General features: G+C 43.6%; 35 non-coding genes across 35 annotated transcripts; 24 read left to right on the top strand and 11 right to left on the bottom strand.

The window, feature by feature from the left end:
- Positions 1-56: 56 nt before the first annotated feature.
- Positions 57-128, top strand: TRNAA-AGC (transfer RNA alanine (anticodon AGC)). Its single transcript has one exon. It is a non-coding gene; the product is annotated as a tRNA-Ala (tRNA).
- A 786-nt stretch (positions 129-914) lies between these two features.
- On the top strand, positions 915-1000 carry TRNAY-GUA (transfer RNA tyrosine (anticodon GUA)). Its single transcript is given in 2 exon segments — positions 915-951; positions 965-1000. It is a non-coding gene; the product is annotated as a tRNA-Tyr (tRNA).
- Positions 1001-1445: 445 nt separating this feature from the next.
- Positions 1446-1518, bottom strand: TRNAM-CAU (transfer RNA methionine (anticodon CAU)). The gene has a single exon. It is a non-coding gene; the product is annotated as a tRNA-Met (tRNA).
- A 674-nt stretch (positions 1519-2192) lies between these two features.
- TRNAA-AGC (transfer RNA alanine (anticodon AGC)) lies at positions 2193-2264 on the top strand. Its single transcript has one exon. It is a non-coding gene; the product is annotated as a tRNA-Ala (tRNA).
- Positions 2265-3050: 786 nt separating this feature from the next.
- TRNAY-GUA (transfer RNA tyrosine (anticodon GUA)) lies at positions 3051-3136 on the top strand. The gene is given in 2 exon segments: positions 3051-3087; positions 3101-3136. It is a non-coding gene; the product is annotated as a tRNA-Tyr (tRNA).
- Positions 3137-3581: 445 nt separating this feature from the next.
- On the bottom strand, positions 3582-3654 carry TRNAM-CAU (transfer RNA methionine (anticodon CAU)). The gene has a single exon. It is a non-coding gene; the product is annotated as a tRNA-Met (tRNA).
- A 674-nt stretch (positions 3655-4328) lies between these two features.
- TRNAA-AGC (transfer RNA alanine (anticodon AGC)) lies at positions 4329-4400 on the top strand. The gene has a single exon. It is a non-coding gene; the product is annotated as a tRNA-Ala (tRNA).
- Positions 4401-5186: 786 nt separating this feature from the next.
- TRNAY-GUA (transfer RNA tyrosine (anticodon GUA)) lies at positions 5187-5272 on the top strand. The gene is given in 2 exon segments: positions 5187-5223; positions 5237-5272. It is a non-coding gene; the product is annotated as a tRNA-Tyr (tRNA).
- Positions 5273-5717: 445 nt separating this feature from the next.
- Positions 5718-5790, bottom strand: TRNAM-CAU (transfer RNA methionine (anticodon CAU)). Its single transcript has one exon. It is a non-coding gene; the product is annotated as a tRNA-Met (tRNA).
- A 674-nt stretch (positions 5791-6464) lies between these two features.
- On the top strand, positions 6465-6536 carry TRNAA-AGC (transfer RNA alanine (anticodon AGC)). The gene has a single exon. It is a non-coding gene; the product is annotated as a tRNA-Ala (tRNA).
- A 786-nt stretch (positions 6537-7322) lies between these two features.
- On the top strand, positions 7323-7408 carry TRNAY-GUA (transfer RNA tyrosine (anticodon GUA)). Its single transcript is given in 2 exon segments — positions 7323-7359; positions 7373-7408. It is a non-coding gene; the product is annotated as a tRNA-Tyr (tRNA).
- A 445-nt stretch (positions 7409-7853) lies between these two features.
- Positions 7854-7926, bottom strand: TRNAM-CAU (transfer RNA methionine (anticodon CAU)). Its single transcript has one exon. It is a non-coding gene; the product is annotated as a tRNA-Met (tRNA).
- A 674-nt stretch (positions 7927-8600) lies between these two features.
- Positions 8601-8672, top strand: TRNAA-AGC (transfer RNA alanine (anticodon AGC)). Its single transcript has one exon. It is a non-coding gene; the product is annotated as a tRNA-Ala (tRNA).
- Positions 8673-9458: 786 nt separating this feature from the next.
- TRNAY-GUA (transfer RNA tyrosine (anticodon GUA)) lies at positions 9459-9544 on the top strand. Its single transcript is given in 2 exon segments — positions 9459-9495; positions 9509-9544. It is a non-coding gene; the product is annotated as a tRNA-Tyr (tRNA).
- A 445-nt stretch (positions 9545-9989) lies between these two features.
- On the bottom strand, positions 9990-10062 carry TRNAM-CAU (transfer RNA methionine (anticodon CAU)). Its single transcript has one exon. It is a non-coding gene; the product is annotated as a tRNA-Met (tRNA).
- A 674-nt stretch (positions 10063-10736) lies between these two features.
- Positions 10737-10808, top strand: TRNAA-AGC (transfer RNA alanine (anticodon AGC)). Its single transcript has one exon. It is a non-coding gene; the product is annotated as a tRNA-Ala (tRNA).
- Positions 10809-11594: 786 nt separating this feature from the next.
- Positions 11595-11680, top strand: TRNAY-GUA (transfer RNA tyrosine (anticodon GUA)). The gene is given in 2 exon segments: positions 11595-11631; positions 11645-11680. It is a non-coding gene; the product is annotated as a tRNA-Tyr (tRNA).
- Positions 11681-12125: 445 nt separating this feature from the next.
- TRNAM-CAU (transfer RNA methionine (anticodon CAU)) lies at positions 12126-12198 on the bottom strand. Its single transcript has one exon. It is a non-coding gene; the product is annotated as a tRNA-Met (tRNA).
- Positions 12199-12872: 674 nt separating this feature from the next.
- TRNAA-AGC (transfer RNA alanine (anticodon AGC)) lies at positions 12873-12944 on the top strand. Its single transcript has one exon. It is a non-coding gene; the product is annotated as a tRNA-Ala (tRNA).
- A 786-nt stretch (positions 12945-13730) lies between these two features.
- On the top strand, positions 13731-13816 carry TRNAY-GUA (transfer RNA tyrosine (anticodon GUA)). Its single transcript is given in 2 exon segments — positions 13731-13767; positions 13781-13816. It is a non-coding gene; the product is annotated as a tRNA-Tyr (tRNA).
- Positions 13817-14261: 445 nt separating this feature from the next.
- On the bottom strand, positions 14262-14334 carry TRNAM-CAU (transfer RNA methionine (anticodon CAU)). Its single transcript has one exon. It is a non-coding gene; the product is annotated as a tRNA-Met (tRNA).
- Positions 14335-15008: 674 nt separating this feature from the next.
- On the top strand, positions 15009-15080 carry TRNAA-AGC (transfer RNA alanine (anticodon AGC)). The gene has a single exon. It is a non-coding gene; the product is annotated as a tRNA-Ala (tRNA).
- A 786-nt stretch (positions 15081-15866) lies between these two features.
- Positions 15867-15952, top strand: TRNAY-GUA (transfer RNA tyrosine (anticodon GUA)). Its single transcript is given in 2 exon segments — positions 15867-15903; positions 15917-15952. It is a non-coding gene; the product is annotated as a tRNA-Tyr (tRNA).
- Positions 15953-16397: 445 nt separating this feature from the next.
- TRNAM-CAU (transfer RNA methionine (anticodon CAU)) lies at positions 16398-16470 on the bottom strand. Its single transcript has one exon. It is a non-coding gene; the product is annotated as a tRNA-Met (tRNA).
- A 674-nt stretch (positions 16471-17144) lies between these two features.
- On the top strand, positions 17145-17216 carry TRNAA-AGC (transfer RNA alanine (anticodon AGC)). The gene has a single exon. It is a non-coding gene; the product is annotated as a tRNA-Ala (tRNA).
- Positions 17217-18002: 786 nt separating this feature from the next.
- Positions 18003-18088, top strand: TRNAY-GUA (transfer RNA tyrosine (anticodon GUA)). The gene is given in 2 exon segments: positions 18003-18039; positions 18053-18088. It is a non-coding gene; the product is annotated as a tRNA-Tyr (tRNA).
- Positions 18089-18533: 445 nt separating this feature from the next.
- On the bottom strand, positions 18534-18606 carry TRNAM-CAU (transfer RNA methionine (anticodon CAU)). The gene has a single exon. It is a non-coding gene; the product is annotated as a tRNA-Met (tRNA).
- Positions 18607-19280: 674 nt separating this feature from the next.
- TRNAA-AGC (transfer RNA alanine (anticodon AGC)) lies at positions 19281-19352 on the top strand. Its single transcript has one exon. It is a non-coding gene; the product is annotated as a tRNA-Ala (tRNA).
- A 786-nt stretch (positions 19353-20138) lies between these two features.
- TRNAY-GUA (transfer RNA tyrosine (anticodon GUA)) lies at positions 20139-20224 on the top strand. Its single transcript is given in 2 exon segments — positions 20139-20175; positions 20189-20224. It is a non-coding gene; the product is annotated as a tRNA-Tyr (tRNA).
- A 445-nt stretch (positions 20225-20669) lies between these two features.
- On the bottom strand, positions 20670-20742 carry TRNAM-CAU (transfer RNA methionine (anticodon CAU)). Its single transcript has one exon. It is a non-coding gene; the product is annotated as a tRNA-Met (tRNA).
- A 674-nt stretch (positions 20743-21416) lies between these two features.
- Positions 21417-21488, top strand: TRNAA-AGC (transfer RNA alanine (anticodon AGC)). The gene has a single exon. It is a non-coding gene; the product is annotated as a tRNA-Ala (tRNA).
- Positions 21489-22274: 786 nt separating this feature from the next.
- On the top strand, positions 22275-22360 carry TRNAY-GUA (transfer RNA tyrosine (anticodon GUA)). The gene is given in 2 exon segments: positions 22275-22311; positions 22325-22360. It is a non-coding gene; the product is annotated as a tRNA-Tyr (tRNA).
- Positions 22361-22805: 445 nt separating this feature from the next.
- TRNAM-CAU (transfer RNA methionine (anticodon CAU)) lies at positions 22806-22878 on the bottom strand. The gene has a single exon. It is a non-coding gene; the product is annotated as a tRNA-Met (tRNA).
- Positions 22879-23552: 674 nt separating this feature from the next.
- TRNAA-AGC (transfer RNA alanine (anticodon AGC)) lies at positions 23553-23624 on the top strand. Its single transcript has one exon. It is a non-coding gene; the product is annotated as a tRNA-Ala (tRNA).
- A 786-nt stretch (positions 23625-24410) lies between these two features.
- TRNAY-GUA (transfer RNA tyrosine (anticodon GUA)) lies at positions 24411-24496 on the top strand. Its single transcript is given in 2 exon segments — positions 24411-24447; positions 24461-24496. It is a non-coding gene; the product is annotated as a tRNA-Tyr (tRNA).
- The last annotated feature ends 240 nt before the right edge of the window (positions 24497-24736 follow it).

Genomic DNA, 24736 nt, shown 5'->3' with positions numbered 1-24736 from the left:
ATTCAATAGAATTCCAGGTTTCCATGCGTGGAGCAAGGTCTCCCTCTACAGGATGTGGGGATGTAGCTCAGTGGTAGAGCGCATGCTTAGCATGTATGAGGCCCCGGGTTCAATCCCCGGCATCTCCAGCTTTTCGCCATGCTAATCTTGCCTTTTGACAGATAGCTAGGCTGGCATCATGAGTAAGGAAGTGAGATGTCATGCAGCTGGTGCCAGAACCCCACTTTCTTCGCCTTGCAAAACCTTTTGAAATGGGGCTATCTCATTTCCCGTGTTTATAGAAAAAAATAATCTTGCTTCCATAAGAAACCAAAGTGGTGATTTATCTTGGCATTCTTAGTATAGAAAACGGGCACAGCTGTCTTGGTCATTTATTTGAATTCTTCCTCTAAACCAGAGACTCTTACCAGAAGGTTTAAGAAAAACAGAATGTTTTCTTCATCCTAATCCCTTCTGAATGGTCCATTAATCTACTGGTTTTGCTTTTCCAGTTCCTTTCACAGAAGCATTAAAAATGCATGTTCTTCATGCTCCGTACGGAGTAATGACTCTCCTAACTTTCTGTCCTTTCCTTCATGTTCCCATGCTGTCATCCTTTTGCCAGAAATGCTTCCAAAGGGCTGTGGATTCCTCGGCCCCATGCCCTTTCAGGAAAACTCCTTTCTGTAGGATTTCTAATTCTAGGTCCCCTGCTTTCCTTCACGCCAGCACAGCACATTCAGGTAGGTAAGCAGTCCCCCTTTATGGTGATAAGATGTAGCTGAGAATGCACTCTAGGAAGTGGCAATTTGTAGAGCAAGCTGCAGGTCATATTCATGATTTTCAAGATTAGACTGCAGTACTCCCACCCCACTCCCGCCGCAACCATTATTGAAAGAAAGATGAATGCAGCATGGAAAGCTGTACTGCCTAATCCTCCGATAGCTCAGTTGGGAGAGCGGAGGACTGTAGTGGAGAAACAGAAATCCTTAGGTCGCTGGTTCAAATCCGGCTCGGAGGAGTTTCCCCTTTTTTGTTTTCCATAGCTGCTTTCTCTCTTGTTAAAACATTATGTGCCCCTCTGATTGAGAAACATTTCCCTAGCTCCAAATAAATGCTAGGACAGAAGGGTAGACTTCTTCTGCTTTCCAATGAAATTGACCACATAGTCATTTCTGAGGGATGTTGGAAGAGAAATAAACAAGGACCTGCAGATCAGAATTCATTCCAAAGCCTTGACTAAATATATGAAGGCACTTGGAAGACTTCCAGTTTCATTGTACCAAGGTAGATGTTTCGGCAGCCGAACCAGCTAAAACTCACCTACAATGAGTGGCCATGGATATGAAAGAGGGAATCTACAAAGACACCAACTCCTTAAAACTGAGCAAGATGCAATGTGGAGGAATAGTTTACAGATTTGGAGAAAATCTGAGATGTTTCTCTTGACAAAAGAAACACTGCAATGCCCTCTCTGAGGATCGAACTCAGGACCTTCAGATTATGAGACTGACGCGCTGCCTACTGCGCTAAGAAGGCTGCTTGAAACCGCTAACAAATGCGTCTACACACCATGAAGAGGGAAGGTAGCAAAAATGCTGTTCTCATGTTGGAATATCAATACACTTCGGTTGCCTCGCTGGATTAAAATCGTCTGCAGTTATAATGGTCAGAAGACTGCTCTTTCCCAGTGCTTAAACCCACACCCCATACATTTAGCCATGCAAAAGAAATCAGGGCATACCATTCACCTCTCTAAGAAAGATCGTGCCATTTTTTCCTCCACATAACTGAGAATGAAATGGACTAAAACCCAGAATTAACATGCCGCCCCTAGCCGTAGATGCATCTAGATCTCAACACTTTACATGCTAATGTAACATAGCTGTGTGTCCTGCAAAAAGAGCAGGGGTACCTTAAGTCATCTCACAAGATGTGGAAACAGCACTCAACCATATCCTTCTTTGATGTATCCTGAACCAGTTGCCTTGAATACTCTGGCTTTTTTCGATTGCATCTAGCTGTTGTGTGTGGGGAATTATTCATTCTAGAGTCAACCTTATTCCATAAAAAACGGTGCTAGAAAATCCAGCTGTAAATCATATGGAATTCCACACCTGACGCTTCCCATTCCAGTGTCATATGTGGTGAATGTACATTCAATAGAATTCCAGGTTTCCATGCGTGGAGCAAGGTCTCCCTCTACAGGATGTGGGGATGTAGCTCAGTGGTAGAGCGCATGCTTAGCATGTATGAGGCCCCGGGTTCAATCCCCGGCATCTCCAGCTTTTCGCCATGCTAATCTTGCCTTTTGACAGATAGCTAGGCTGGCATCATGAGTAAGGAAGTGAGATGTCATGCAGCTGGTGCCAGAACCCCACTTTCTTCGCCTTGCAAAACCTTTTGAAATGGGGCTATCTCATTTCCCGTGTTTATAGAAAAAAATAATCTTGCTTCCATAAGAAACCAAAGTGGTGATTTATCTTGGCATTCTTAGTATAGAAAACGGGCACAGCTGTCTTGGTCATTTATTTGAATTCTTCCTCTAAACCAGAGACTCTTACCAGAAGGTTTAAGAAAAACAGAATGTTTTCTTCATCCTAATCCCTTCTGAATGGTCCATTAATCTACTGGTTTTGCTTTTCCAGTTCCTTTCACAGAAGCATTAAAAATGCATGTTCTTCATGCTCCGTACGGAGTAATGACTCTCCTAACTTTCTGTCCTTTCCTTCATGTTCCCATGCTGTCATCCTTTTGCCAGAAATGCTTCCAAAGGGCTGTGGATTCCTCGGCCCCATGCCCTTTCAGGAAAACTCCTTTCTGTAGGATTTCTAATTCTAGGTCCCCTGCTTTCCTTCACGCCAGCACAGCACATTCAGGTAGGTAAGCAGTCCCCCTTTATGGTGATAAGATGTAGCTGAGAATGCACTCTAGGAAGTGGCAATTTGTAGAGCAAGCTGCAGGTCATATTCATGATTTTCAAGATTAGACTGCAGTACTCCCACCCCACTCCCGCCGCAACCATTATTGAAAGAAAGATGAATGCAGCATGGAAAGCTGTACTGCCTAATCCTCCGATAGCTCAGTTGGGAGAGCGGAGGACTGTAGTGGAGAAACAGAAATCCTTAGGTCGCTGGTTCAAATCCGGCTCGGAGGAGTTTCCCCTTTTTTGTTTTCCATAGCTGCTTTCTCTCTTGTTAAAACATTATGTGCCCCTCTGATTGAGAAACATTTCCCTAGCTCCAAATAAATGCTAGGACAGAAGGGTAGACTTCTTCTGCTTTCCAATGAAATTGACCACATAGTCATTTCTGAGGGATGTTGGAAGAGAAATAAACAAGGACCTGCAGATCAGAATTCATTCCAAAGCCTTGACTAAATATATGAAGGCACTTGGAAGACTTCCAGTTTCATTGTACCAAGGTAGATGTTTCGGCAGCCGAACCAGCTAAAACTCACCTACAATGAGTGGCCATGGATATGAAAGAGGGAATCTACAAAGACACCAACTCCTTAAAACTGAGCAAGATGCAATGTGGAGGAATAGTTTACAGATTTGGAGAAAATCTGAGATGTTTCTCTTGACAAAAGAAACACTGCAATGCCCTCTCTGAGGATCGAACTCAGGACCTTCAGATTATGAGACTGACGCGCTGCCTACTGCGCTAAGAAGGCTGCTTGAAACCGCTAACAAATGCGTCTACACACCATGAAGAGGGAAGGTAGCAAAAATGCTGTTCTCATGTTGGAATATCAATACACTTCGGTTGCCTCGCTGGATTAAAATCGTCTGCAGTTATAATGGTCAGAAGACTGCTCTTTCCCAGTGCTTAAACCCACACCCCATACATTTAGCCATGCAAAAGAAATCAGGGCATACCATTCACCTCTCTAAGAAAGATCGTGCCATTTTTTCCTCCACATAACTGAGAATGAAATGGACTAAAACCCAGAATTAACATGCCGCCCCTAGCCGTAGATGCATCTAGATCTCAACACTTTACATGCTAATGTAACATAGCTGTGTGTCCTGCAAAAAGAGCAGGGGTACCTTAAGTCATCTCACAAGATGTGGAAACAGCACTCAACCATATCCTTCTTTGATGTATCCTGAACCAGTTGCCTTGAATACTCTGGCTTTTTTCGATTGCATCTAGCTGTTGTGTGTGGGGAATTATTCATTCTAGAGTCAACCTTATTCCATAAAAAACGGTGCTAGAAAATCCAGCTGTAAATCATATGGAATTCCACACCTGACGCTTCCCATTCCAGTGTCATATGTGGTGAATGTACATTCAATAGAATTCCAGGTTTCCATGCGTGGAGCAAGGTCTCCCTCTACAGGATGTGGGGATGTAGCTCAGTGGTAGAGCGCATGCTTAGCATGTATGAGGCCCCGGGTTCAATCCCCGGCATCTCCAGCTTTTCGCCATGCTAATCTTGCCTTTTGACAGATAGCTAGGCTGGCATCATGAGTAAGGAAGTGAGATGTCATGCAGCTGGTGCCAGAACCCCACTTTCTTCGCCTTGCAAAACCTTTTGAAATGGGGCTATCTCATTTCCCGTGTTTATAGAAAAAAATAATCTTGCTTCCATAAGAAACCAAAGTGGTGATTTATCTTGGCATTCTTAGTATAGAAAACGGGCACAGCTGTCTTGGTCATTTATTTGAATTCTTCCTCTAAACCAGAGACTCTTACCAGAAGGTTTAAGAAAAACAGAATGTTTTCTTCATCCTAATCCCTTCTGAATGGTCCATTAATCTACTGGTTTTGCTTTTCCAGTTCCTTTCACAGAAGCATTAAAAATGCATGTTCTTCATGCTCCGTACGGAGTAATGACTCTCCTAACTTTCTGTCCTTTCCTTCATGTTCCCATGCTGTCATCCTTTTGCCAGAAATGCTTCCAAAGGGCTGTGGATTCCTCGGCCCCATGCCCTTTCAGGAAAACTCCTTTCTGTAGGATTTCTAATTCTAGGTCCCCTGCTTTCCTTCACGCCAGCACAGCACATTCAGGTAGGTAAGCAGTCCCCCTTTATGGTGATAAGATGTAGCTGAGAATGCACTCTAGGAAGTGGCAATTTGTAGAGCAAGCTGCAGGTCATATTCATGATTTTCAAGATTAGACTGCAGTACTCCCACCCCACTCCCGCCGCAACCATTATTGAAAGAAAGATGAATGCAGCATGGAAAGCTGTACTGCCTAATCCTCCGATAGCTCAGTTGGGAGAGCGGAGGACTGTAGTGGAGAAACAGAAATCCTTAGGTCGCTGGTTCAAATCCGGCTCGGAGGAGTTTCCCCTTTTTTGTTTTCCATAGCTGCTTTCTCTCTTGTTAAAACATTATGTGCCCCTCTGATTGAGAAACATTTCCCTAGCTCCAAATAAATGCTAGGACAGAAGGGTAGACTTCTTCTGCTTTCCAATGAAATTGACCACATAGTCATTTCTGAGGGATGTTGGAAGAGAAATAAACAAGGACCTGCAGATCAGAATTCATTCCAAAGCCTTGACTAAATATATGAAGGCACTTGGAAGACTTCCAGTTTCATTGTACCAAGGTAGATGTTTCGGCAGCCGAACCAGCTAAAACTCACCTACAATGAGTGGCCATGGATATGAAAGAGGGAATCTACAAAGACACCAACTCCTTAAAACTGAGCAAGATGCAATGTGGAGGAATAGTTTACAGATTTGGAGAAAATCTGAGATGTTTCTCTTGACAAAAGAAACACTGCAATGCCCTCTCTGAGGATCGAACTCAGGACCTTCAGATTATGAGACTGACGCGCTGCCTACTGCGCTAAGAAGGCTGCTTGAAACCGCTAACAAATGCGTCTACACACCATGAAGAGGGAAGGTAGCAAAAATGCTGTTCTCATGTTGGAATATCAATACACTTCGGTTGCCTCGCTGGATTAAAATCGTCTGCAGTTATAATGGTCAGAAGACTGCTCTTTCCCAGTGCTTAAACCCACACCCCATACATTTAGCCATGCAAAAGAAATCAGGGCATACCATTCACCTCTCTAAGAAAGATCGTGCCATTTTTTCCTCCACATAACTGAGAATGAAATGGACTAAAACCCAGAATTAACATGCCGCCCCTAGCCGTAGATGCATCTAGATCTCAACACTTTACATGCTAATGTAACATAGCTGTGTGTCCTGCAAAAAGAGCAGGGGTACCTTAAGTCATCTCACAAGATGTGGAAACAGCACTCAACCATATCCTTCTTTGATGTATCCTGAACCAGTTGCCTTGAATACTCTGGCTTTTTTCGATTGCATCTAGCTGTTGTGTGTGGGGAATTATTCATTCTAGAGTCAACCTTATTCCATAAAAAACGGTGCTAGAAAATCCAGCTGTAAATCATATGGAATTCCACACCTGACGCTTCCCATTCCAGTGTCATATGTGGTGAATGTACATTCAATAGAATTCCAGGTTTCCATGCGTGGAGCAAGGTCTCCCTCTACAGGATGTGGGGATGTAGCTCAGTGGTAGAGCGCATGCTTAGCATGTATGAGGCCCCGGGTTCAATCCCCGGCATCTCCAGCTTTTCGCCATGCTAATCTTGCCTTTTGACAGATAGCTAGGCTGGCATCATGAGTAAGGAAGTGAGATGTCATGCAGCTGGTGCCAGAACCCCACTTTCTTCGCCTTGCAAAACCTTTTGAAATGGGGCTATCTCATTTCCCGTGTTTATAGAAAAAAATAATCTTGCTTCCATAAGAAACCAAAGTGGTGATTTATCTTGGCATTCTTAGTATAGAAAACGGGCACAGCTGTCTTGGTCATTTATTTGAATTCTTCCTCTAAACCAGAGACTCTTACCAGAAGGTTTAAGAAAAACAGAATGTTTTCTTCATCCTAATCCCTTCTGAATGGTCCATTAATCTACTGGTTTTGCTTTTCCAGTTCCTTTCACAGAAGCATTAAAAATGCATGTTCTTCATGCTCCGTACGGAGTAATGACTCTCCTAACTTTCTGTCCTTTCCTTCATGTTCCCATGCTGTCATCCTTTTGCCAGAAATGCTTCCAAAGGGCTGTGGATTCCTCGGCCCCATGCCCTTTCAGGAAAACTCCTTTCTGTAGGATTTCTAATTCTAGGTCCCCTGCTTTCCTTCACGCCAGCACAGCACATTCAGGTAGGTAAGCAGTCCCCCTTTATGGTGATAAGATGTAGCTGAGAATGCACTCTAGGAAGTGGCAATTTGTAGAGCAAGCTGCAGGTCATATTCATGATTTTCAAGATTAGACTGCAGTACTCCCACCCCACTCCCGCCGCAACCATTATTGAAAGAAAGATGAATGCAGCATGGAAAGCTGTACTGCCTAATCCTCCGATAGCTCAGTTGGGAGAGCGGAGGACTGTAGTGGAGAAACAGAAATCCTTAGGTCGCTGGTTCAAATCCGGCTCGGAGGAGTTTCCCCTTTTTTGTTTTCCATAGCTGCTTTCTCTCTTGTTAAAACATTATGTGCCCCTCTGATTGAGAAACATTTCCCTAGCTCCAAATAAATGCTAGGACAGAAGGGTAGACTTCTTCTGCTTTCCAATGAAATTGACCACATAGTCATTTCTGAGGGATGTTGGAAGAGAAATAAACAAGGACCTGCAGATCAGAATTCATTCCAAAGCCTTGACTAAATATATGAAGGCACTTGGAAGACTTCCAGTTTCATTGTACCAAGGTAGATGTTTCGGCAGCCGAACCAGCTAAAACTCACCTACAATGAGTGGCCATGGATATGAAAGAGGGAATCTACAAAGACACCAACTCCTTAAAACTGAGCAAGATGCAATGTGGAGGAATAGTTTACAGATTTGGAGAAAATCTGAGATGTTTCTCTTGACAAAAGAAACACTGCAATGCCCTCTCTGAGGATCGAACTCAGGACCTTCAGATTATGAGACTGACGCGCTGCCTACTGCGCTAAGAAGGCTGCTTGAAACCGCTAACAAATGCGTCTACACACCATGAAGAGGGAAGGTAGCAAAAATGCTGTTCTCATGTTGGAATATCAATACACTTCGGTTGCCTCGCTGGATTAAAATCGTCTGCAGTTATAATGGTCAGAAGACTGCTCTTTCCCAGTGCTTAAACCCACACCCCATACATTTAGCCATGCAAAAGAAATCAGGGCATACCATTCACCTCTCTAAGAAAGATCGTGCCATTTTTTCCTCCACATAACTGAGAATGAAATGGACTAAAACCCAGAATTAACATGCCGCCCCTAGCCGTAGATGCATCTAGATCTCAACACTTTACATGCTAATGTAACATAGCTGTGTGTCCTGCAAAAAGAGCAGGGGTACCTTAAGTCATCTCACAAGATGTGGAAACAGCACTCAACCATATCCTTCTTTGATGTATCCTGAACCAGTTGCCTTGAATACTCTGGCTTTTTTCGATTGCATCTAGCTGTTGTGTGTGGGGAATTATTCATTCTAGAGTCAACCTTATTCCATAAAAAACGGTGCTAGAAAATCCAGCTGTAAATCATATGGAATTCCACACCTGACGCTTCCCATTCCAGTGTCATATGTGGTGAATGTACATTCAATAGAATTCCAGGTTTCCATGCGTGGAGCAAGGTCTCCCTCTACAGGATGTGGGGATGTAGCTCAGTGGTAGAGCGCATGCTTAGCATGTATGAGGCCCCGGGTTCAATCCCCGGCATCTCCAGCTTTTCGCCATGCTAATCTTGCCTTTTGACAGATAGCTAGGCTGGCATCATGAGTAAGGAAGTGAGATGTCATGCAGCTGGTGCCAGAACCCCACTTTCTTCGCCTTGCAAAACCTTTTGAAATGGGGCTATCTCATTTCCCGTGTTTATAGAAAAAAATAATCTTGCTTCCATAAGAAACCAAAGTGGTGATTTATCTTGGCATTCTTAGTATAGAAAACGGGCACAGCTGTCTTGGTCATTTATTTGAATTCTTCCTCTAAACCAGAGACTCTTACCAGAAGGTTTAAGAAAAACAGAATGTTTTCTTCATCCTAATCCCTTCTGAATGGTCCATTAATCTACTGGTTTTGCTTTTCCAGTTCCTTTCACAGAAGCATTAAAAATGCATGTTCTTCATGCTCCGTACGGAGTAATGACTCTCCTAACTTTCTGTCCTTTCCTTCATGTTCCCATGCTGTCATCCTTTTGCCAGAAATGCTTCCAAAGGGCTGTGGATTCCTCGGCCCCATGCCCTTTCAGGAAAACTCCTTTCTGTAGGATTTCTAATTCTAGGTCCCCTGCTTTCCTTCACGCCAGCACAGCACATTCAGGTAGGTAAGCAGTCCCCCTTTATGGTGATAAGATGTAGCTGAGAATGCACTCTAGGAAGTGGCAATTTGTAGAGCAAGCTGCAGGTCATATTCATGATTTTCAAGATTAGACTGCAGTACTCCCACCCCACTCCCGCCGCAACCATTATTGAAAGAAAGATGAATGCAGCATGGAAAGCTGTACTGCCTAATCCTCCGATAGCTCAGTTGGGAGAGCGGAGGACTGTAGTGGAGAAACAGAAATCCTTAGGTCGCTGGTTCAAATCCGGCTCGGAGGAGTTTCCCCTTTTTTGTTTTCCATAGCTGCTTTCTCTCTTGTTAAAACATTATGTGCCCCTCTGATTGAGAAACATTTCCCTAGCTCCAAATAAATGCTAGGACAGAAGGGTAGACTTCTTCTGCTTTCCAATGAAATTGACCACATAGTCATTTCTGAGGGATGTTGGAAGAGAAATAAACAAGGACCTGCAGATCAGAATTCATTCCAAAGCCTTGACTAAATATATGAAGGCACTTGGAAGACTTCCAGTTTCATTGTACCAAGGTAGATGTTTCGGCAGCCGAACCAGCTAAAACTCACCTACAATGAGTGGCCATGGATATGAAAGAGGGAATCTACAAAGACACCAACTCCTTAAAACTGAGCAAGATGCAATGTGGAGGAATAGTTTACAGATTTGGAGAAAATCTGAGATGTTTCTCTTGACAAAAGAAACACTGCAATGCCCTCTCTGAGGATCGAACTCAGGACCTTCAGATTATGAGACTGACGCGCTGCCTACTGCGCTAAGAAGGCTGCTTGAAACCGCTAACAAATGCGTCTACACACCATGAAGAGGGAAGGTAGCAAAAATGCTGTTCTCATGTTGGAATATCAATACACTTCGGTTGCCTCGCTGGATTAAAATCGTCTGCAGTTATAATGGTCAGAAGACTGCTCTTTCCCAGTGCTTAAACCCACACCCCATACATTTAGCCATGCAAAAGAAATCAGGGCATACCATTCACCTCTCTAAGAAAGATCGTGCCATTTTTTCCTCCACATAACTGAGAATGAAATGGACTAAAACCCAGAATTAACATGCCGCCCCTAGCCGTAGATGCATCTAGATCTCAACACTTTACATGCTAATGTAACATAGCTGTGTGTCCTGCAAAAAGAGCAGGGGTACCTTAAGTCATCTCACAAGATGTGGAAACAGCACTCAACCATATCCTTCTTTGATGTATCCTGAACCAGTTGCCTTGAATACTCTGGCTTTTTTCGATTGCATCTAGCTGTTGTGTGTGGGGAATTATTCATTCTAGAGTCAACCTTATTCCATAAAAAACGGTGCTAGAAAATCCAGCTGTAAATCATATGGAATTCCACACCTGACGCTTCCCATTCCAGTGTCATATGTGGTGAATGTACATTCAATAGAATTCCAGGTTTCCATGCGTGGAGCAAGGTCTCCCTCTACAGGATGTGGGGATGTAGCTCAGTGGTAGAGCGCATGCTTAGCATGTATGAGGCCCCGGGTTCAATCCCCGGCATCTCCAGCTTTTCGCCATGCTAATCTTGCCTTTTGACAGATAGCTAGGCTGGCATCATGAGTAAGGAAGTGAGATGTCATGCAGCTGGTGCCAGAACCCCACTTTCTTCGCCTTGCAAAACCTTTTGAAATGGGGCTATCTCATTTCCCGTGTTTATAGAAAAAAATAATCTTGCTTCCATAAGAAACCAAAGTGGTGATTTATCTTGGCATTCTTAGTATAGAAAACGGGCACAGCTGTCTTGGTCATTTATTTGAATTCTTCCTCTAAACCAGAGACTCTTACCAGAAGGTTTAAGAAAAACAGAATGTTTTCTTCATCCTAATCCCTTCTGAATGGTCCATTAATCTACTGGTTTTGCTTTTCCAGTTCCTTTCACAGAAGCATTAAAAATGCATGTTCTTCATGCTCCGTACGGAGTAATGACTCTCCTAACTTTCTGTCCTTTCCTTCATGTTCCCATGCTGTCATCCTTTTGCCAGAAATGCTTCCAAAGGGCTGTGGATTCCTCGGCCCCATGCCCTTTCAGGAAAACTCCTTTCTGTAGGATTTCTAATTCTAGGTCCCCTGCTTTCCTTCACGCCAGCACAGCACATTCAGGTAGGTAAGCAGTCCCCCTTTATGGTGATAAGATGTAGCTGAGAATGCACTCTAGGAAGTGGCAATTTGTAGAGCAAGCTGCAGGTCATATTCATGATTTTCAAGATTAGACTGCAGTACTCCCACCCCACTCCCGCCGCAACCATTATTGAAAGAAAGATGAATGCAGCATGGAAAGCTGTACTGCCTAATCCTCCGATAGCTCAGTTGGGAGAGCGGAGGACTGTAGTGGAGAAACAGAAATCCTTAGGTCGCTGGTTCAAATCCGGCTCGGAGGAGTTTCCCCTTTTTTGTTTTCCATAGCTGCTTTCTCTCTTGTTAAAACATTATGTGCCCCTCTGATTGAGAAACATTTCCCTAGCTCCAAATAAATGCTAGGACAGAAGGGTAGACTTCTTCTGCTTTCCAATGAAATTGACCACATAGTCATTTCTGAGGGATGTTGGAAGAGAAATAAACAAGGACCTGCAGATCAGAATTCATTCCAAAGCCTTGACTAAATATATGAAGGCACTTGGAAGACTTCCAGTTTCATTGTACCAAGGTAGATGTTTCGGCAGCCGAACCAGCTAAAACTCACCTACAATGAGTGGCCATGGATATGAAAGAGGGAATCTACAAAGACACCAACTCCTTAAAACTGAGCAAGATGCAATGTGGAGGAATAGTTTACAGATTTGGAGAAAATCTGAGATGTTTCTCTTGACAAAAGAAACACTGCAATGCCCTCTCTGAGGATCGAACTCAGGACCTTCAGATTATGAGACTGACGCGCTGCCTACTGCGCTAAGAAGGCTGCTTGAAACCGCTAACAAATGCGTCTACACACCATGAAGAGGGAAGGTAGCAAAAATGCTGTTCTCATGTTGGAATATCAATACACTTCGGTTGCCTCGCTGGATTAAAATCGTCTGCAGTTATAATGGTCAGAAGACTGCTCTTTCCCAGTGCTTAAACCCACACCCCATACATTTAGCCATGCAAAAGAAATCAGGGCATACCATTCACCTCTCTAAGAAAGATCGTGCCATTTTTTCCTCCACATAACTGAGAATGAAATGGACTAAAACCCAGAATTAACATGCCGCCCCTAGCCGTAGATGCATCTAGATCTCAACACTTTACATGCTAATGTAACATAGCTGTGTGTCCTGCAAAAAGAGCAGGGGTACCTTAAGTCATCTCACAAGATGTGGAAACAGCACTCAACCATATCCTTCTTTGATGTATCCTGAACCAGTTGCCTTGAATACTCTGGCTTTTTTCGATTGCATCTAGCTGTTGTGTGTGGGGAATTATTCATTCTAGAGTCAACCTTATTCCATAAAAAACGGTGCTAGAAAATCCAGCTGTAAATCATATGGAATTCCACACCTGACGCTTCCCATTCCAGTGTCATATGTGGTGAATGTACATTCAATAGAATTCCAGGTTTCCATGCGTGGAGCAAGGTCTCCCTCTACAGGATGTGGGGATGTAGCTCAGTGGTAGAGCGCATGCTTAGCATGTATGAGGCCCCGGGTTCAATCCCCGGCATCTCCAGCTTTTCGCCATGCTAATCTTGCCTTTTGACAGATAGCTAGGCTGGCATCATGAGTAAGGAAGTGAGATGTCATGCAGCTGGTGCCAGAACCCCACTTTCTTCGCCTTGCAAAACCTTTTGAAATGGGGCTATCTCATTTCCCGTGTTTATAGAAAAAAATAATCTTGCTTCCATAAGAAACCAAAGTGGTGATTTATCTTGGCATTCTTAGTATAGAAAACGGGCACAGCTGTCTTGGTCATTTATTTGAATTCTTCCTCTAAACCAGAGACTCTTACCAGAAGGTTTAAGAAAAACAGAATGTTTTCTTCATCCTAATCCCTTCTGAATGGTCCATTAATCTACTGGTTTTGCTTTTCCAGTTCCTTTCACAGAAGCATTAAAAATGCATGTTCTTCATGCTCCGTACGGAGTAATGACTCTCCTAACTTTCTGTCCTTTCCTTCATGTTCCCATGCTGTCATCCTTTTGCCAGAAATGCTTCCAAAGGGCTGTGGATTCCTCGGCCCCATGCCCTTTCAGGAAAACTCCTTTCTGTAGGATTTCTAATTCTAGGTCCCCTGCTTTCCTTCACGCCAGCACAGCACATTCAGGTAGGTAAGCAGTCCCCCTTTATGGTGATAAGATGTAGCTGAGAATGCACTCTAGGAAGTGGCAATTTGTAGAGCAAGCTGCAGGTCATATTCATGATTTTCAAGATTAGACTGCAGTACTCCCACCCCACTCCCGCCGCAACCATTATTGAAAGAAAGATGAATGCAGCATGGAAAGCTGTACTGCCTAATCCTCCGATAGCTCAGTTGGGAGAGCGGAGGACTGTAGTGGAGAAACAGAAATCCTTAGGTCGCTGGTTCAAATCCGGCTCGGAGGAGTTTCCCCTTTTTTGTTTTCCATAGCTGCTTTCTCTCTTGTTAAAACATTATGTGCCCCTCTGATTGAGAAACATTTCCCTAGCTCCAAATAAATGCTAGGACAGAAGGGTAGACTTCTTCTGCTTTCCAATGAAATTGACCACATAGTCATTTCTGAGGGATGTTGGAAGAGAAATAAACAAGGACCTGCAGATCAGAATTCATTCCAAAGCCTTGACTAAATATATGAAGGCACTTGGAAGACTTCCAGTTTCATTGTACCAAGGTAGATGTTTCGGCAGCCGAACCAGCTAAAACTCACCTACAATGAGTGGCCATGGATATGAAAGAGGGAATCTACAAAGACACCAACTCCTTAAAACTGAGCAAGATGCAATGTGGAGGAATAGTTTACAGATTTGGAGAAAATCTGAGATGTTTCTCTTGACAAAAGAAACACTGCAATGCCCTCTCTGAGGATCGAACTCAGGACCTTCAGATTATGAGACTGACGCGCTGCCTACTGCGCTAAGAAGGCTGCTTGAAACCGCTAACAAATGCTTCTACACACCATGAAGAGGGAAGGTAGCAAAAATGCTGTTCTCATGTTGGAATATCAATACACTTCGGTTGCCTCGCTGGATTAAAATCGTCTGCAGTTATAATGGTCAGAAGACTGCTCTTTCCCAGTGCTTAAACCCACACCCCATACATTTAGCCATGCAAAAGAAATCAGGGCATACCATTCACCTCTCTAAGAAAGATCGTGCCATTTTTTCCTCCACATAACTGAGAATGAAATGGACTAAAACCCAGAATTAACATGCCGCCCCTAGCCGTAGATGCATCTAGATCTCAACACTTTACATGCTAATGTAACATAGCTGTGTGTCCTGCAAAAAGAGCAGGGGTACCTTAAGTCATCTCACAAGATGTGGAAACAGCACTCAACCATATCCTTCTTTGATGTATCCTGAACCAGTTGCCTTGAATACTCTGGCTTTTTTCGATTGCATCTAGCTGTTGTGTGTGGGGAATTATTCATTCTAGAGTCAACCTTATTCCATAAAAAACGGTGCTAGAAAATCCAGCTGTAAATCATATGGAATTCCACACCTGACGCTTCCCATTCCAGTGTCATATGTGGTGAATGTACATTCAATAGAATTCCAGGTTTCCATGCGTGGAGCAAGGTCTCCCTCTACAGGATGTGGGGATGTAGCTCAGTGGTAGAGCGCATGCTTAGCATGTATGAGGCCCCGGGTTCAATCCCCGGCATCTCCAGCTTTTCGCCATGCTAATCTTGCCTTTTGACAGATAGCTAGGCTGGCATCATGAGTAAGGAAGTGAGATGTCATGCAGCTGGTGCCAGAACCCCACTTTCTTCGCCTTGCAAAACCTTTTGAAATGGGGCTATCTCATTTCCCGTGTTTATAGAAAAAAATAATCTTGCTTCCATAAGAAACCAAAGTGGTGATTTATCTTGGCATTCTTAGTATAGAAAACGGGCACAGCTGTCTTGGTCATTTATTTGAATTCTTCCTCTAAACCAGAGACTCTTACCAGAAGGTTTAAGAAAAACAGAATGTTTTCTTCATCCTAATCCCTTCTGAATGGTCCATTAATCTACTGGTTTTGCTTTTCCAGTTCCTTTCACAGAAGCATTAAAAATGCATGTTCTTCATGCTCCGTACGGAGTAATGACTCTCCTAACTTTCTGTCCTTTCCTTCATGTTCCCATGCTGTCATCCTTTTGCCAGAAATGCTTCCAAAGGGCTGTGGATTCCTCGGCCCCATGCCCTTTCAGGAAAACTCCTTTCTGTAGGATTTCTAATTCTAGGTCCCCTGCTTTCCTTCACGCCAGCACAGCACATTCAGGTAGGTAAGCAGTCCCCCTTTATGGTGATAAGATGTAGCTGAGAATGCACTCTAGGAAGTGGCAATTTGTAGAGCAAGCTGCAGGTCATATTCATGATTTTCAAGATTAGACTGCAGTACTCCCACCCCACTCCCGCCGCAACCATTATTGAAAGAAAGATGAATGCAGCATGGAAAGCTGTACTGCCTAATCCTCCGATAGCTCAGTTGGGAGAGCGGAGGACTGTAGTGGAGAAACAGAAATCCTTAGGTCGCTGGTTCAAATCCGGCTCGGAGGAGTTTCCCCTTTTTTGTTTTCCATAGCTGCTTTCTCTCTTGTTAAAACATTATGTGCCCCTCTGATTGAGAAACATTTCCCTAGCTCCAAATAAATGCTAGGACAGAAGGGTAGACTTCTTCTGCTTTCCAATGAAATTGACCACATAGTCATTTCTGAGGGATGTTGGAAGAGAAATAAACAAGGACCTGCAGATCAGAATTCATTCCAAAGCCTTGACTAAATATATGAAGGCACTTGGAAGACTTCCAGTTTCATTGTACCAAGGTAGATGTTTCGGCAGCCGAACCAGCTAAAACTCACCTACAATGAGTGGCCATGGATATGAAAGAGGGAATCTACAAAGACACCAACTCCTTAAAACTGAGCAAGATGCAATGTGGAGGAATAGTTTACAGATTTGGAGAAAATCTGAGATGTTTCTCTTGACAAAAGAAACACTGCAATGCCCTCTCTGAGGATCGAACTCAGGACCTTCAGATTATGAGACTGACGCGCTGCCTACTGCGCTAAGAAGGCTGCTTGAAACCGCTAACAAATGCGTCTACACACCATGAAGAGGGAAGGTAGCAAAAATGCTGTTCTCATGTTGGAATATCAATACACTTCGGTTGCCTCGCTGGATTAAAATCGTCTGCAGTTATAATGGTCAGAAGACTGCTCTTTCCCAGTGCTTAAACCCACACCCCATACATTTAGCCATGCAAAAGAAATCAGGGCATACCATTCACCTCTCTAAGAAAGATCGTGCCATTTTTTCCTCCACATAACTGAGAATGAAATGGACTAAAACCCAGAATTAACATGCCGCCCCTAGCCGTAGATGCATCTAGATCTCAACACTTTACATGCTAATGTAACATAGCTGTGTGTCCTGCAAAAAGAGCAGGGGTACCTTAAGTCATCTCACAAGATGTGGAAACAGCACTCAACCATATCCTTCTTTGATGTATCCTGAACCAGTTGCCTTGAATACTCTGGCTTTTTTCGATTGCATCTAGCTGTTGTGTGTGGGGAATTATTCATTCTAGAGTCAACCTTATTCCATAAAAAACGGTGCTAGAAAATCCAGCTGTAAATCATATGGAATTCCACACCTGACGCTTCCCATTCCAGTGTCATATGTGGTGAATGTACATTCAATAGAATTCCAGGTTTCCATGCGTGGAGCAAGGTCTCCCTCTACAGGATGTGGGGATGTAGCTCAGTGGTAGAGCGCATGCTTAGCATGTATGAGGCCCCGGGTTCAATCCCCGGCATCTCCAGCTTTTCGCCATGCTAATCTTGCCTTTTGACAGATAGCTAGGCTGGCATCATGAGTAAGGAAGTGAGATGTCATGCAGCTGGTGCCAGAACCCCACTTTCTTCGCCTTGCAAAACCTTTTGAAATGGGGCTATCTCATTTCCCGTGTTTATAGAAAAAAATAATCTTGCTTCCATAAGAAACCAAAGTGGTGATTTATCTTGGCATTCTTAGTATAGAAAACGGGCACAGCTGTCTTGGTCATTTATTTGAATTCTTCCTCTAAACCAGAGACTCTTACCAGAAGGTTTAAGAAAAACAGAATGTTTTCTTCATCCTAATCCCTTCTGAATGGTCCATTAATCTACTGGTTTTGCTTTTCCAGTTCCTTTCACAGAAGCATTAAAAATGCATGTTCTTCATGCTCCGTACGGAGTAATGACTCTCCTAACTTTCTGTCCTTTCCTTCATGTTCCCATGCTGTCATCCTTTTGCCAGAAATGCTTCCAAAGGGCTGTGGATTCCTCGGCCCCATGCCCTTTCAGGAAAACTCCTTTCTGTAGGATTTCTAATTCTAGGTCCCCTGCTTTCCTTCACGCCAGCACAGCACATTCAGGTAGGTAAGCAGTCCCCCTTTATGGTGATAAGATGTAGCTGAGAATGCACTCTAGGAAGTGGCAATTTGTAGAGCAAGCTGCAGGTCATATTCATGATTTTCAAGATTAGACTGCAGTACTCCCACCCCACTCCCGCCGCAACCATTATTGAAAGAAAGATGAATGCAGCATGGAAAGCTGTACTGCCTAATCCTCCGATAGCTCAGTTGGGAGAGCGGAGGACTGTAGTGGAGAAACAGAAATCCTTAGGTCGCTGGTTCAAATCCGGCTCGGAGGAGTTTCCCCTTTTTTGTTTTCCATAGCTGCTTTCTCTCTTGTTAAAACATTATGTGCCCCTCTGATTGAGAAACATTTCCCTAGCTCCAAATAAATGCTAGGACAGAAGGGTAGACTTCTTCTGCTTTCCAATGAAATTGACCACATAGTCATTTCTGAGGGATGTTGGAAGAGAAATAAACAAGGACCTGCAGATCAGAATTCATTCCAAAGCCTTGACTAAATATATGAAGGCACTTGGAAGACTTCCAGTTTCATTGTACCAAGGTAGATGTTTCGGCAGCCGAACCAGCTAAAACTCACCTACAATGAGTGGCCATGGATATGAAAGAGGGAATCTACAAAGACACCAACTCCTTAAAACTGAGCAAGATGCAATGTGGAGGAATAGTTTACAGATTTGGAGAAAATCTGAGATGTTTCTCTTGACAAAAGAAACACTGCAATGCCCTCTCTGAGGATCGAACTCAGGACCTTCAGATTATGAGACTGACGCGCTGCCTACTGCGCTAAGAAGGCTGCTTGAAACCGCTAACAAATGCGTCTACACACCATGAAGAGGGAAGGTAGCAAAAATGCTGTTCTCATGTTGGAATATCAATACACTTCGGTTGCCTCGCTGGATTAAAATCGTCTGCAGTTATAATGGTCAGAAGACTGCTCTTTCCCAGTGCTTAAACCCACACCCCATACATTTAGCCATGCAAAAGAAATCAGGGCATACCATTCACCTCTCTAAGAAAGATCGTGCCATTTTTTCCTCCACATAACTGAGAATGAAATGGACTAAAACCCAGAATTAACATGCCGCCCCTAGCCGTAGATGCATCTAGATCTCAACACTTTACATGCTAATGTAACATAGCTGTGTGTCCTGCAAAAAGAGCAGGGGTACCTTAAGTCATCTCACAAGATGTGGAAACAGCACTCAACCATATCCTTCTTTGATGTATCCTGAACCAGTTGCCTTGAATACTCTGGCTTTTTTCGATTGCATCTAGCTGTTGTGTGTGGGGAATTATTCATTCTAGAGTCAACCTTATTCCATAAAAAACGGTGCTAGAAAATCCAGCTGTAAATCATATGGAATTCCACACCTGACGCTTCCCATTCCAGTGTCATATGTGGTGAATGTACATTCAATAGAATTCCAGGTTTCCATGCGTGGAGCAAGGTCTCCCTCTACAGGATGTGGGGATGTAGCTCAGTGGTAGAGCGCATGCTTAGCATGTATGAGGCCCCGGGTTCAATCCCCGGCATCTCCAGCTTTTCGCCATGCTAATCTTGCCTTTTGACAGATAGCTAGGCTGGCATCATGAGTAAGGAAGTGAGATGTCATGCAGCTGGTGCCAGAACCCCACTTTCTTCGCCTTGCAAAACCTTTTGAAATGGGGCTATCTCATTTCCCGTGTTTATAGAAAAAAATAATCTTGCTTCCATAAGAAACCAAAGTGGTGATTTATCTTGGCATTCTTAGTATAGAAAACGGGCACAGCTGTCTTGGTCATTTATTTGAATTCTTCCTCTAAACCAGAGACTCTTACCAGAAGGTTTAAGAAAAACAGAATGTTTTCTTCATCCTAATCCCTTCTGAATGGTCCATTAATCTACTGGTTTTGCTTTTCCAGTTCCTTTCACAGAAGCATTAAAAATGCATGTTCTTCATGCTCCGTACGGAGTAATGACTCTCCTAACTTTCTGTCCTTTCCTTCATGTTCCCATGCTGTCATCCTTTTGCCAGAAATGCTTCCAAAGGGCTGTGGATTCCTCGGCCCCATGCCCTTTCAGGAAAACTCCTTTCTGTAGGATTTCTAATTCTAGGTCCCCTGCTTTCCTTCACGCCAGCACAGCACATTCAGGTAGGTAAGCAGTCCCCCTTTATGGTGATAAGATGTAGCTGAGAATGCACTCTAGGAAGTGGCAATTTGTAGAGCAAGCTGCAGGTCATATTCATGATTTTCAAGATTAGACTGCAGTACTCCCACCCCACTCCCGCCGCAACCATTATTGAAAGAAAGATGAATGCAGCATGGAAAGCTGTACTGCCTAATCCTCCGATAGCTCAGTTGGGAGAGCGGAGGACTGTAGTGGAGAAACAGAAATCCTTAGGTCGCTGGTTCAAATCCGGCTCGGAGGAGTTTCCCCTTTTTTGTTTTCCATAGCTGCTTTCTCTCTTGTTAAAACATTATGTGCCCCTCTGATTGAGAAACATTTCCCTAGCTCCAAATAAATGCTAGGACAGAAGGGTAGACTTCTTCTGCTTTCCAATGAAATTGACCACATAGTCATTTCTGAGGGATGTTGGAAGAGAAATAAACAAGGACCTGCAGATCAGAATTCATTCCAAAGCCTTGACTAAATATATGAAGGCACTTGGAAGACTTCCAGTTTCATTGTACCAAGGTAGATGTTTCGGCAGCCGAACCAGCTAAAACTCACCTACAATGAGTGGCCATGGATATGAAAGAGGGAATCTACAAAGACACCAACTCCTTAAAACTGAGCAAGATGCAATGTGGAGGAATAGTTTACAGATTTGGAGAAAATCTGAGATGTTTCTCTTGACAAAAGAAACACTGCAATGCCCTCTCTGAGGATCGAACTCAGGACCTTCAGATTATGAGACTGACGCGCTGCCTACTGCGCTAAGAAGGCTGCTTGAAACCGCTAACAAATGCGTCTACACACCATGAAGAGGGAAGGTAGCAAAAATGCTGTTCTCATGTTGGAATATCAATACACTTCGGTTGCCTCGCTGGATTAAAATCGTCTGCAGTTATAATGGTCAGAAGACTGCTCTTTCCCAGTGCTTAAACCCACACCCCATACATTTAGCCATGCAAAAGAAATCAGGGCATACCATTCACCTCTCTAAGAAAGATCGTGCCATTTTTTCCTCCACATAACTGAGAATGAAATGGACTAAAACCCAGAATTAACATGCCGCCCCTAGCCGTAGATGCATCTAGATCTCAACACTTTACATGCTAATGTAACATAGCTGTGTGTCCTGCAAAAAGAGCAGGGGTACCTTAAGTCATCTCACAAGATGTGGAAACAGCACTCAACCATATCCTTCTTTGATGTATCCTGAACCAGTTGCCTTGAATACTCTGGCTTTTTTCGATTGCATCTAGCTGTTGTGTGTGGGGAATTATTCATTCTAGAGTCAACCTTATTCCATAAAAAACGGTGCTAGAAAATCCAGCTGTAAATCATATGGAATTCCACACCTGACGCTTCCCATTCCAGTGTCATATGTGGTGAATGTACATTCAATAGAATTCCAGGTTTCCATGCGTGGAGCAAGGTCTCCCTCTACAGGATGTGGGGATGTAGCTCAGTGGTAGAGCGCATGCTTAGCATGTATGAGGCCCCGGGTTCAATCCCCGGCATCTCCAGCTTTTCGCCATGCTAATCTTGCCTTTTGACAGATAGCTAGGCTGGCATCATGAGTAAGGAAGTGAGATGTCATGCAGCTGGTGCCAGAACCCCACTTTCTTCGCCTTGCAAAACCTTTTGAAATGGGGCTATCTCATTTCCCGTGTTTATAGAAAAAAATAATCTTGCTTCCATAAGAAACCAAAGTGGTGATTTATCTTGGCATTCTTAGTATAGAAAACGGGCACAGCTGTCTTGGTCATTTATTTGAATTCTTCCTCTAAACCAGAGACTCTTACCAGAAGGTTTAAGAAAAACAGAATGTTTTCTTCATCCTAATCCCTTCTGAATGGTCCATTAATCTACTGGTTTTGCTTTTCCAGTTCCTTTCACAGAAGCATTAAAAATGCATGTTCTTCATGCTCCGTACGGAGTAATGACTCTCCTAACTTTCTGTCCTTTCCTTCATGTTCCCATGCTGTCATCCTTTTGCCAGAAATGCTTCCAAAGGGCTGTGGATTCCTCGGCCCCATGCCCTTTCAGGAAAACTCCTTTCTGTAGGATTTCTAATTCTAGGTCCCCTGCTTTCCTTCACGCCAGCACAGCACATTCAGGTAGGTAAGCAGTCCCCCTTTATGGTGATAAGATGTAGCTGAGAATGCACTCTAGGAAGTGGCAATTTGTAGAGCAAGCTGCAGGTCATATTCATGATTTTCAAGATTAGACTGCAGTACTCCCACCCCACTCCCGCCGCAACCATTATTGAAAGAAAGATGAATGCAGCATGGAAAGCTGTACTGCCTAATCCTCCGATAGCTCAGTTGGGAGAGCGGAGGACTGTAGTGGAGAAACAGAAATCCTTAGGTCGCTGGTTCAAATCCGGCTCGGAGGAGTTTCCCCTTTTTTGTTTTCCATAGCTGCTTTCTCTCTTGTTAAAACATTATGTGCCCCTCTGATTGAGAAACATTTCCCTAGCTCCAAATAAATGCTAGGACAGAAGGGTAGACTTCTTCTGCTTTCCAATGAAATTGACCACATAGTCATTTCTGAGGGATGTTGGAAGAGAAATAAACAAGGACCTGCAGATCAGAATTCATTCCAAAGCCTTGACTAAATATATGAAGGCACTTGGAAGACTTCCAGTTTCATTGTACCAAGGTAGATGTTTCGGCAGCCGAACCAGCTAAAACTCACCTACAATGAGTGGCCATGGATATGAAAGAGGGAATCTACAAAGACACCAACTCCTTAAAACTGAGCAAGATGCAATGTGGAGGAATAGTTTACAGATTTGGAGAAAATCTGAGATGTTTCTCTTGACAAAAGAAACACTGCAATGCCCTCTCTGAGGATCGAACTCAGGACCTTCAGATTATGAGACTGACGCGCTGCCTACTGCGCTAAGAAGGCTGCTTGAAACCGCTAACAAATGCTTCTACACACCATGAAGAGGGAAGGTAGCAAAAATGCTGTTCTCATGTTGGAATATCAATACACTTCGGTTGCCTCGCTGGATTAAAATCGTCTGCAGTTATAATGGTCAGAAGACTGCTCTTTCCCAGTGCTTAAACCCACACCCCATACATTTAGCCATGCAAAAGAAATCAGGGCATACCATTCACCTCTCTAAGAAAGATCGTGCCATTTTTTCCTCCACATAACTGAGAATGAAATGGACTAAAACCCAGAATTAACATGCCGCCCCTAGCCGTAGATGCATCTAGATCTCAACACTTTACATGCTAATGTAACATAGCTGTGTGTCCTGCAAAAAGAGCAGGGGTACCTTAAGTCATCTCACAAGATGTGGAAACAGCACTCAACCATATCCTTCTTTGATGTATCCTGAACCAGTTGCCTTGAATACTCTGGCTTTTTTCGATTGCATCTAGCTGTTGTGTGTGGGGAATTATTCATTCTAGAGTCAACCTTATTCCATAAAAAACGGTGCTAGAAAATCCAGCTGTAAATCATATGGAATTCCACACCTGACGCTTCCCATTCCAGTGTCATATGTGGTGAATGTACATTCAATAGAATTCCAGGTTTCCATGCGTGGAGCAAGGTCTCCCTCTACAGGATGTGGGGATGTAGCTCAGTGGTAGAGCGCATGCTTAGCATGTATGAGGCCCCGGGTTCAATCCCCGGCATCTCCAGCTTTTCGCCATGCTAATCTTGCCTTTTGACAGATAGCTAGGCTGGCATCATGAGTAAGGAAGTGAGATGTCATGCAGCTGGTGCCAGAACCCCACTTTCTTCGCCTTGCAAAACCTTTTGAAATGGGGCTATCTCATTTCCCGTGTTTATAGAAAAAAATAATCTTGCTTCCATAAGAAACCAAAGTGGTGATTTATCTTGGCATTCTTAGTATAGAAAACGGGCACAGCTGTCTTGGTCATTTATTTGAATTCTTCCTCTAAACCAGAGACTCTTACCAGAAGGTTTAAGAAAAACAGAATGTTTTCTTCATCCTAATCCCTTCTGAATGGTCCATTAATCTACTGGTTTTGCTTTTCCAGTTCCTTTCACAGAAGCATTAAAAATGCATGTTCTTCATGCTCCGTACGGAGTAATGACTCTCCTAACTTTCTGTCCTTTCCTTCATGTTCCCATGCTGTCATCCTTTTGCCAGAAATGCTTCCAAAGGGCTGTGGATTCCTCGGCCCCATGCCCTTTCAGGAAAACTCCTTTCTGTAGGATTTCTAATTCTAGGTCCCCTGCTTTCCTTCACGCCAGCACAGCACATTCAGGTAGGTAAGCAGTCCCCCTTTATGGTGATAAGATGTAGCTGAGAATGCACTCTAGGAAGTGGCAATTTGTAGAGCAAGCTGCAGGTCATATTCATGATTTTCAAGATTAGACTGCAGTACTCCCACCCCACTCCCGCCGCAACCATTATTGAAAGAAAGATGAATGCAGCATGGAAAGCTGTACTGCCTAATCCTCCGATAGCTCAGTTGGGAGAGCGGAGGACTGTAGTGGAGAAACAGAAATCCTTAGGTCGCTGGTTCAAATCCGGCTCGGAGGAGTTTCCCCTTTTTTGTTTTCCATAGCTGCTTTCTCTCTTGTTAAAACATTATGTGCCCCTCTGATTGAGAAACATTTCCCTAGCTCCAAATAAATGCTAGGACAGAAGGGTAGACTTCTTCTGCTTTCCAATGAAATTGACCACATAGTCATTTCTGAGGGATGTTGGAAGAGAAATAAACAAGGACCTGCAGATCAGAATTCATTCCAAAGCCTTGACTAAATATATGAAGGCACTTGG

The sequence above is a fragment of the Pleurodeles waltl genome, unplaced genomic scaffold, assembly GCF_031143425.1.
Source record: "Pleurodeles waltl isolate 20211129_DDA unplaced genomic scaffold, aPleWal1.hap1.20221129 scaffold_107, whole genome shotgun sequence".
NCBI classification, from domain to species: domain Eukaryota; kingdom Metazoa; phylum Chordata; class Amphibia; order Caudata; family Salamandridae; genus Pleurodeles; species Pleurodeles waltl.
The sequence above is the reverse complement of the archived record's forward strand: the minus strand, read 5'-3'. Positions and strand labels throughout refer to the sequence as shown.